The sequence below is a fragment of the Bos grunniens genome, chromosome 24, assembly GCF_055505025.1.
Source record: "Bos grunniens cultivar Pamir isolate PY7600 chromosome 24, Bosgru_T2T1.0, whole genome shotgun sequence".
NCBI lineage: Eukaryota > Metazoa > Chordata > Mammalia > Artiodactyla > Bovidae > Bos > Bos grunniens.
In genome coordinates this window covers 52,543,664-52,554,109 of record NC_141188.1, presented here as the reverse complement: position 1 = coordinate 52,554,109, position 10,446 = coordinate 52,543,664, and the positions used below count along the sequence as shown (strand labels likewise).

General features: G+C 40.7%; 1 long non-coding RNA gene across 1 annotated transcript; it reads right to left on the bottom strand.

Moving 5' to 3' along the window:
* Positions 1 to 6,052: 6,052 nt before the first annotated feature.
* Positions 6,053 to 8,586, bottom strand: LOC147346291 (uncharacterized). The gene is made up of 2 exons (XR_015154095.1): positions 7,768 to 8,586; positions 6,053 to 6,348 (listed from the first exon to the last, which is right to left on the bottom strand). It is a non-coding gene; the product is annotated as an uncharacterized LOC147346291 (long non-coding RNA).
* Between the last annotated feature and the right edge of the window lie 1,860 nt (positions 8,587 to 10,446).

Genomic DNA, 10,446 nt, shown 5'->3' with positions numbered 1-10,446 from the left:
TCTGAATCATCTAAGTGCCAGGTCATCAAGTGCCTTATGTGCTGGACCTCATGGCAAACTGGGCCACTGACAGTATTTCTGAGCCAAGTCGTGCTCAGTGAACACCTAGGAGTCTGCCTATCAAGGAACGGCTCTACCTTTCACCCAACTCACGAACAGTCCCTGGGCGAGCCTTCCATCCTGAAGCGTTAGGGCCTTTGCTATCTACTTGGCAAACTCCCCAACCAGAAACGGCCTGCTCTCTGCTCCACAAATCTCAGCAGCTGGCCTCTCTCTCTCTTTATATTCCTGAAATCTGAATGCATTCTTCACCCCTCTCTCTGTATCCTGTGTGAATTCTATCCACCCCTCAAGGCTAGACAGTCACCTGAGATTTTTCTGACCTCCAGCTTCAACCCAAGAGCTCTCCCTTGTTTGGAATTCAAAGGCCCATCCCATTTCCCCTATACATCACTAGATAAAAGGACATTTTATTTTTACAGCTCAACTGAGAGGGGAGTCGTCAATCACACAGCACGTGCTCAGTGGTAAGCGCCCCACCAGGCACTCTGCATAGATTACGGAATACACAGATGTCATCTGTCTGTAAGGGTCTTTACTGAGTATTGCTGAGCAACTGATTGACTAGGAGCCTCTTTAGTGTCTGCCCACCCCCAATCTCTCCAGTGGATTTTCATAAATGAGATGAAGGTCCACTCAAGCCCCCGGGCCCCTAGATTGGATTTCCTTAGGCCTTTAGTAGACACGCCCATCACCGTCTCAATGCCTGTACCCCTACACACAGCCTGTGACAGGAGTGACTCTGAGCACTGCATGGCCCCCAGCCACCACTGGTGGGACCCAGGATGGATGCCTGACTCAAACTGGGCACTCTCTTCTAAAGGCTATAGAAGAAGAAGATCTCTAAAGGGCTAAAGAAGTTGGATCATGAGAGGTATCAGATCTTTTAGTTAAACATCATGGAGCTTATACAGACTTAGAAAACAAACATATGGTTACCCAAGGGGAAAGATGGGAGAAGAGATATAAATTAGGAGGTTGGGATTAACATATATACACTAACTATGAATAAAAGAGATAACCAATAAGAATCTAGTATATAGCACAGGGAACTCTGCTCAATATTCTATAATACCTAAATGGGAAAAGAATTTGAAAAAGAATAGATGTGTGTATGTGTATAACTGAATCACTTTGCTGTACACATGAAACTAACACAAGATTGTAAATCAATCATAATCCAATATAAAATAAAATTTTAAATAGCAAAAATGTCAAGGGTTAATCAGCATCAGCACTGTGCCAAGACAACTCAGAATTACAAGGGAGCTAAAAATTCAAAATTAATTCGAAGAAACCAACCTGTCTGTAGTAGAAAGCAGAGGAACAGACCAAATGTCCAACTGAGGCAGCGCTGAGAAATTCTGGAATGGGGCGGCTCTGTTCCTGACTCTCCCTAGCTCCCCTGTGGCCTGGCAGAACTTCACCTCCTATCCTGGGATGCCTTCAGTAAAGTTCCTTGCAGTCCTTCAATAGTCTCCCTTTATCTCTGGACTAGTCTGATAGGTTTCTGTTCTTGCAGTTAACAAGGCGTGAATTAAACTATACCCAATGGGACTTCCCTGGTGGCTCAGACGGTAAAGCATCTGCCTACAATGCAGGAGACCCAAGTTCAGTTCCTGGGTCAGGAAAGTCTCCTGGAGAAGGAAATGGCAACCCATTCCAGTATTCTTGCCTGGAAAATCCCATGGATGGAGGAGCCTGGTAGGCTACAGTCCATGGGATTGCAAAGAGTCTCACATGACTGAGGGATTTCACTTCCACTTTCAATAAAGAGTGTCAAATTCATATTCATGTTGATCCTGAAATATTGAGGTTATCTGTTGGCTATAAAGTACACTTGTGTTATGGATCCTAAAGATTCTTTAGTAAAAGCTTCTCATTTTACAGATGAGGAAAAAGATATCTAGAAGGAAAAAAAAGATAGCCAGGTGCACAGCAATTGATGGAATGAAGACTAGGACCAAGGGCCCTTCATGTTGTCCAGGGTTCCTTTATTACTTTGCCATCACTGACTCTGCTCTTTCCAATGATTATGTCCACTGGGGCAGTCAAAACAGCCTTTAATATTTCTCTATACTAAAGAGAAATAGCAGAGATCATTAGAGTCTCCCCAGACCAACCTCACTGATGTATTCTGGGGGAATTTTGCTTAGATCTCAAGCAGCTAAAGGAAAAGATAAGAGAGGTGCTGAGGCTGCATTTCTTTTAAAAACTGGGTCAGAAGAGAGAAATGCAATAAGGTCACTGGCTGCCCGCTTTAAAATAGAGTTCATATGCATCTTAAGAGGACACTACAAAGGAAAGTATCAGTTTTCCCACAAAAATATGAAGTCAGTCTGTTAATAAGAGAAAAAACATTTCAACTTTTTGGAGCAATTGTGCTGAGCAGGCTGAATTGCCTACAGAATGCCCTTGTCAAACACATTCTTCCTGTAAGGTACCCACTTGGTAATGTGATACTTGAAACAATCAAAATTATTTTGTGTTTCAATGTATTCGATTTCCAAAAATGGGAAAAAAAAATCTTCACTGGTCCCATCTCCTAATGCATTTTAGTACCTTAAATATTTCAATCTTATTGCAATTAAATGAAAATATTCTCAAAGTATGTTTGTTAAGACTGAATTTACTTAAATGTTTAAAGGAATAAGGATGAGTAAAGTGAGACATCAAAGGATGGTAATGAGCCTGACAGATGGGCTAAGAGGATACTGGGGACCGGAAATTGGTCCCACAGTCAGTGATGCGTGTGTGTCCGTGTGTGCGTGCACTCACACGTGTCCAACTCTTTGCAACCCCATTGATGATAGCCCACCAGGATCCTCTGTCCATGGAATTTTTCAGGCAAGAATACTGGAGTGGGTTGCCATTTCCTCCTCCAGGGGATCTTCCAAAGGCAGGGATCAAACCTGAGTCTCCTGCGTTTCTTGCATTGGCAGGCAGATCCTTTACCACTGCACCACTTGGGAGCTTAAGCCTAAATACTGACAGAGAAGCCCCAATCACTATGGATGAGAAAAAAGAGGAGGAAGCTGTCTTCTACCTTTAGCTATAATGAATTCTACTAAAGTTTATTGAGCATTTACTCTAGCCAGGCACTGTTAAGCACTTTTTATGCACTTTTTATGCTTTGTATTTCACATAATCTTTCATAAGAACTCTATTGGATAAGTAGTATTAATTTCCCTATTTCATAGGTTAAAAAATACAGAGTTTACAGAAGTTAATTAACTTTACCAGGTTACTGGCTAATAAAAGACAGACCTCAGAGATCCAATACCCAGGCCTTTCTCTCAACCTCTCATTTCTGTTTCATTCTAAACACCGACTCTATTCTTCAGCTTCTTCTCTGTGTCAGGAAACATGGGCAGAAGTGGTCTGGGACCACATTCATGCAGTTAATTTATACTATCTTAAATATTTTTAATACCTTTAACTATATTATGGGGCTTCCTTGGTAGCTCAGATGGTTAAAATTCTGCCTCCAATGCAGGAGACTGGGGCTCGATTCCAGAGTTGGGAAGACCCCCTGGAGAAGGAAACAGCTAGTCACTTCAGTATTCTAGCCTGGAGAATAGGACAAAGGAGCCTGGCGGGCTACAGTCCATGGGGTCACAAAGAGTCAGACACGACTAAGCAACTAACACTTTCACTTTTCTAGGGTAGGTATTTTGCTAAGTCACTTCAGTCATGTCCGACTCTGTGCAACCCCATAGACAGCAGCCCACCAGGCTCCCCCGTCCCTGGGATTCTCCAGGCAAGAACACTGGAGTGGGTTGCCCTTTCCTTCTCCAATGCATGCAAGTGAAAAGTGAAAGTGAAGTCTCTCAGTCGTGTCCAACCCTCAGCGACCCCTGGACTGCAGCCTACCAGGCTCCTCCATCCATGGGATTTTCCAGGCAAAAGTACTAGAGTGGGGTGCCATTGCCTTCTCCATGGGTAGGTATACAAGAAAAATTAGGAGTAGAAACTGACAATTGTTCAGGCAAGACAGAAGAGCAATGGCACTGGGATCGGTGATGAAAAGATGAAGGGGATTGATGCTAAGGAGGCAGGATTCATTAAAGAAAGTCTGAATCTTTATTCAGGATTAGATTGTCCAAGCAGTTTGCTGATGCTCAACAACCTTCATGGCTGCCCCAATAAGACCACAAACACAGCAATGAACCAAAAATGTCAATGGAAACAACCCAAATTCTTCTGTCTCCCAAAAGTAGCAGAAGCAATAGTAACTGCATCCCCGCCAACCTCAGCCTTAAATTGAAGCTGTTTATTTTGCCATCTATAAAGCACCCAGAGCCTTAGAAATGGAATTATGAGTACAGAAACTTTTCCTGTAAGTCTTTTAACCAACTAGATACTGGAAGAAGCAAGGATACATTCACCTCTACAGGCTTCAAAGGAGCACAGCCCCACCAGACACTTGATTTCAGATCATTGTTGTTGTTTAGTCAAAAGGTCATGTCAGACTCTCTGTGACCACTTGAATTGTAACATACCAGGCTCCCCTGTTCATGGGACTTCCCAAATAAGAATACTAGAGTGGGTTGCCATTTCCTTCCCCAGAGGATCTTCCCAACCCAGAGATCAAACCCATGTCTCTTGAATGGCAAGTGGATTCTTTACCACTGAGCCACCAGGGAAGCCCATGGTTTCAGATTTCTGACCTCCACATGGTAAGAGAATAAATTTCTATTGTCTGAAGCCACCAAATCTATGGTAATTTGTTGCAATAGCCCTAAGAAACTAATATACAGATATCGACATGGAAATGACAGAATTGTCTCACAAGAAATGTAAGTTTAGCCATTGTATAAATATTTCAAGAAGCAATAGCAAGTATGCTTGAAACAAGAGAAAAAATAGAAAAGGTCAGCAGCAGCAACAACAACAACAAAAAAACCAGATGGAAATTTTAGAAATGAAGAATAATCCAAATGAAAACCCAATGGACAAGCTTCACAGCAGAATGGAGATGACAAAGGAAAGAATGAGCGATCTTGAAAACAAAATGACGGAAATAACACAATATGAACAACAGGAAAAAAACAGATTGAAAAAAACTCAGAGGGAGACCCAGAGACCTGTGAGCCTACTATAAAACATCTAACATTTGCATCATTGATGCGTGAAAAGAGCTGGGCCATAAGTACAGACAGGTCTGGATTTGATTCCTGGCTCTGTCACCTCCCATGTTGCCTTGGAGCAGAAGGTCTCTAAGCCTCTAAGCCCCAGTTTTCCCAGCAGTTATTTCCCCAGCAATAATGCAATTTCTCTCAGAGGGGTTTTGTGAGGACTGAAAACAATAACAATGGCACAACAAAAAGAACTTCAAATGTGATTAGAAATGAATCTGTTTGACTCACTCATCTGTTTTGCTAAAGGGAACAAAGGAACAAAAGCCAAAGCATGAGATATTCATGCTTTTTTCTAACAAGCAAATTCTTGTCATTTATATACTGAGGTCACCTGAATATTCATTGGAAGGGCTAATGCTGAAGAAGCTGAAACTCCAATATTTTGGCCACCTGATGCGAAGAGCCGACTCGTTGGAAAAGACCCTGATGCTGGGAAAGATTGAAGGCAGGAGGAAAAGGGGACGACAGAGGATGAGATGGTTGAATGGCATCACGGACTCAATGGACATGAGTTTGAGCAAGCTCCGGGAGTTGGTGATGGACAGGGAGGCCTGGCGTGCTGCAGTCCATGGGGTCGCAAAGAGTTGGACACGACTGAGCGACTGAACAACAACAATATACGGAGGTGACAGAATGAAGTTAAAATGTCATAAACAAGGAGTTCATAATCAGTGTGTATGTCAAAACTGAGGCAAATTAACTCAATTTCTATAGCATTTTCTAACAAAACACTTTCTTACTGAACTTCTAATGTATAAATAGAATTTCTTACCAAAAAAGTGAATTTTGAAATAAATCTAGCCATATAATTAAAGGTTACATTCCATAGAAATAAATACTTGTACTTTAAATGGCGGATCAGCAAAGGAGAGTTTATTTTTTTCAGCAAATAACATAGTGAGAAATTTAATAATTCAGAATTCCTACAGATACTATTTCAAAAACATTTGTCTTACCTGGCTAAAGTTCTTTCTTGCTTGTCATTTTACAGTAATTGACTTGTCAATAGCCTTTAATCTCTTATCTTGATAATGAACTAGCCCAAGGCTTTCTAGTCCCATAGTTACTTGAGTTAAGTCTTCTTTTCAACTCCTATTTGCTCTAAGTCTGTTGAGATGTATAGCAATAGTTCAGCCACACTTGTGACCTAGAAAAATTGTGAATAGAAAAATATGACTTTTAAGACATGGCATATTTATACAGTGGGATATCACTCAGGCACAAGAATGAAATAATGCCATGTGCAGCAATATGGATGCGCCTAGAGATTATCAAACTAAATGAAGTACACCAGAGAAAGACAAATGCATATGATACTGCTTATACGAGGAGTCTAAAATAAAAAAGAAAGAAAAAGATACAAATGAACTTACAGACAAAACAAAATAGACCCACAGATAGAGAAAACAAATTTATGGCTACCAAAGGGGAAGGGGCGGGGATAAATTACGAGTCTGGGATTATGTATAACACTATTATACATAAAATAGATAACCAACAAGGATCTACTGTATAGCATAGGGAGCATGGGAAACTTTACTCAATATTTTGTAATAACCTATAAGGGAAAAGAATATATACATAAATATATACACACACACACACACACATACACATATACATCTGAATAGCTTTGCTGTACATCTGAAATTAACATGACATTGTAAGCCAATTATACTTCAATTAAAACAGTGTGCCTGCATGCATGCATAGTCGCTTTAGTTGTGGCTGACTCTTTGTGACGCTATGGCCTGCTGTCCCCCAGGCTCCTCTGTCCACGGGCTCCTCCAGGCAAGAACACTGGAGTGGGTTGCCATGCCCTCTTCCAGGGGATCTTCCCAGCCCAGGGCTCAAACCCATATCTCCTAGGTCTCCTGCTCTGCAGGCAGATTCTTTACCCACTGAGCCACTTGGAAGGCCAAAATTAGACAGGTAGATAGATAGGGCTATTAATTTTCTTTTTCCACAAGGAAAGTACCTAGCATAACAGCTGGCCTGAAGAAGGGGCTCAGGCACAAGCAATGGAAGGATCTCTCAGCTTTCTGTCTGGTCTGTGTGCCTCCTCACCCTGAGAAGGCTGGCAGAAGTCCGACCATCTAAATCTTCCATATGACACTCTACCACATTTGTCTGTATGGCCCTTTCTAGATCTGAACCAGAAAATGAAAACTTTTGGGGGTCAGCAGTCAGTCATCTTGCATGATAAACAACTGTAAATCATACATGTGAAATATCTACTTTCCTCCTTAAGAAAAAAAGTAAGTAACTTCTTGCCTTTCCAGTCACTGGCTTCATTTTGATCTCATAAACTAGCTAGAATCTATTATAATAAAAGTAATGCCTTGAGAGCAACAAGAAGGGAAAACAACTCATTATATTAGTACTAGAAATCTTCTCCATTAACAAACGTATGTAACAGAATTCTAATACAAGCGACCCTGGATTTAAACCTGCTGAACTAGGGATGCTCCCCACTCTCACAGCACGGCCAGGACCGAACCCCATACTGATGAGCTCTAAGCTCTGCAAGCAATGCTTCTGCATTCCGATCAGCAGCTGTACTCACCGCAGCTGGCAGTCACTTGGCTGACACCGTCTGCAGGCGTATTTACAGTAAGTGGATCTCCTGCAAACTGCTCTCCCCTTTATCTTTGCAAATTTTCTTTAAACTTTTAAATTTCTTGCTCTTCACTGTGTCAAAAAAAAAAAAAGAGAGAAAAGTTGATGGGATATACAGACTGTCAAATCTACCTCCCCGAAAGGCAAGATAATCCATCTCTCTGAAAGGGACACAGAAGAGTTTAACTTAATGGTAGGAGAAATGAATGTGAGTGAGCAAATTTCCAAGTCCACACTGCCATACTCAATGCACAAACACAAACTGGGAGATTGGGATTGACATACACATACTACTATGCATAGTATTATATATAAAACAGATAACTAACAGGTGCCTACTGTTTAGTACAGGAACTCTACTCAGCACTCTGTGATGACCTTCATGGGAAAAGAATCTAAAAAAGAGTGGATATATGTATAATTGATACACTTGGCTGTACAGCAGAAACTAACACAACATTATATATTAACCATAGCTCGAAAAAAATTTAAAAACAAAAAGAAAAATTTTAAATGCACAAACAGAGCTCTGAAATTTCAAGGAAATGTCAATGGAGACTATGAAGAGCACTGAGCTGATGCAATTTCTTTTAAACAATGAAAAGGAATTATTTACCAGATGTGAAATGTTTGCATTGTGTAGTGGGTTGCTGAAGCTATGTTTCACTTCTTTGCTTAGCTGGATATAGCAAGCAGCCTTGGCAATGGTCTTCCTTGCTCGAAGAATTTTAAGGGCGGCTCCCTTATCTGATAGCCAGTCATTGGTCTAGAAGTAGACATAGCAAATACCTTTATGTTCCAATAAGACACACTTTTGAAGGTTTAAACTAGTGCCAGCAGAGAGTATACGAAGTTGAATGATTTTCCTCAAGGTTTTTTGTGAAGAAAGGAACACAGACCCCCAACACCTATTCCCTAAAATTCAAAGTTAAGGAAGACTATTAGCAGAGACAAGATTTGCCAGATCCAAATTCCACTAGCCAAACAAGACCCCAAGGACCCTAAAAGTAAACTCACCAATGGGACTGCACTATCGTCCCAGTTCTAACAGAGGGATCTAGATGTTCTGGTCCAGGCTGGAGCTAGACGCCCACTTTGAAACTTGGCCAACTGACACCATGACTCTTATTTGAAAAAAGCAGTGGGTAGGCATGTAAACGTGATCAACAACAACAAAAAGATCCCAGAGATCAAGCATGTGGCACTCCAAGCAGAATTTGGGTGAGTGAGTGCATCCTTCCATGGTCTAGAAGAGTCCACTGAAACGTGCAAGACTAGTCTTTAAATGAGATATCAGCACAGCCACAAAAGCATTAGCAAAACTGACCTGTTTAACCAATTATTGTGCCAGAATTTTGAACTGATTAAGAAACTGGAGACAGGGAGAAGTCCACAGGATAAAAATATTAACTTCCTGCTAAAGGGACATGTCAGGGATAGAACAATTAACAGAGAATATTATACAAAGTGAAAGAACTCAGTTCAAAAGGTTATATACTGTAGGATTCCATTTATGTGAAAAGTCCAGAATGGATAAATCCGCAGAGACAGAAAGTGTGTTAGTGGTTGCCGAGTGCTATAGGGACAGTGGGGATGGAGAGTGACTGTTAATGGGTATAGAGTTTCTTTTATAGATGATGAAAATGTTCTAAACTTTTATTGTGATGATGGTTACACAGCTCTGTGAATATACTCTAAATCATTAAATTGTGCATTTTAAATGGGTAAATTTTATGGTAAACAAATTATATCTCACTAAAGATGTTGTAAAAAAAGAAATGTACAAGTACAATATTTTACTCTCCCTAAAGAAATGGGGATATTTTCCCCTATGTGGACTATATAAACTTTAAAGAATCTGGTATCTCATTTTTCTCATAAAACACTTCAGCAGGGAAAGGCAATATATCATAGCAGTTAACAGTATGGGCTCTGGAGTCAGACTCTCTGGGTTCAAATCTCAGCTATGTTTGGTACAGTATGTGTGATTCTTGTGCCTCAGTTTTCTCATCTGCAAAATGGGATGCAGTAAAATCTACCTGACTGAGCTATTAGAAAGATTAAGCAAAAGGGTTAAGTGTAGTGCCTGACATGAAATTAAGTGCAAAATGAATATTTCATATTCAAAATTATTTTTAAATATGCATATTTATTTGTCTATAAAATAAGTAGGACCTAATTAAATTTAAAAGGTTTTGCACAGCAAAGGAAACTATAAACAAGGTGAAAAGACAACCCTCAGAATGGGAGAAAATAATAGCAAATGAAGCAACTGACAAAGGACAATTCTCCAAAATATACAAGCAGCTCATGCAACTCAGTACCAGAAAAACAACCAAGCCAATCAAAAAGTGAGCAGAAGACCTAAACAGACATTTCCCCAAAGCTGACAGACAGATGGCTAATAAGCACAGGAAAAGATGCTCAACATCGGTCATTATTCAGTTCAGTTCAGTAGCTCAGTCGTGTTCGACTTTTTGCGACCCCATGAACCGCAGCACGCCAGGCCTCCCTGTCCATCACCAACTCCCAGAATTCACTCAAACTCACGTTCATCGAGTCAGTGATGCCATCCAGCCATCTCATCCTCTGTCGTCCCCTTCTCCTTCTGCCCACAATCCAAAGT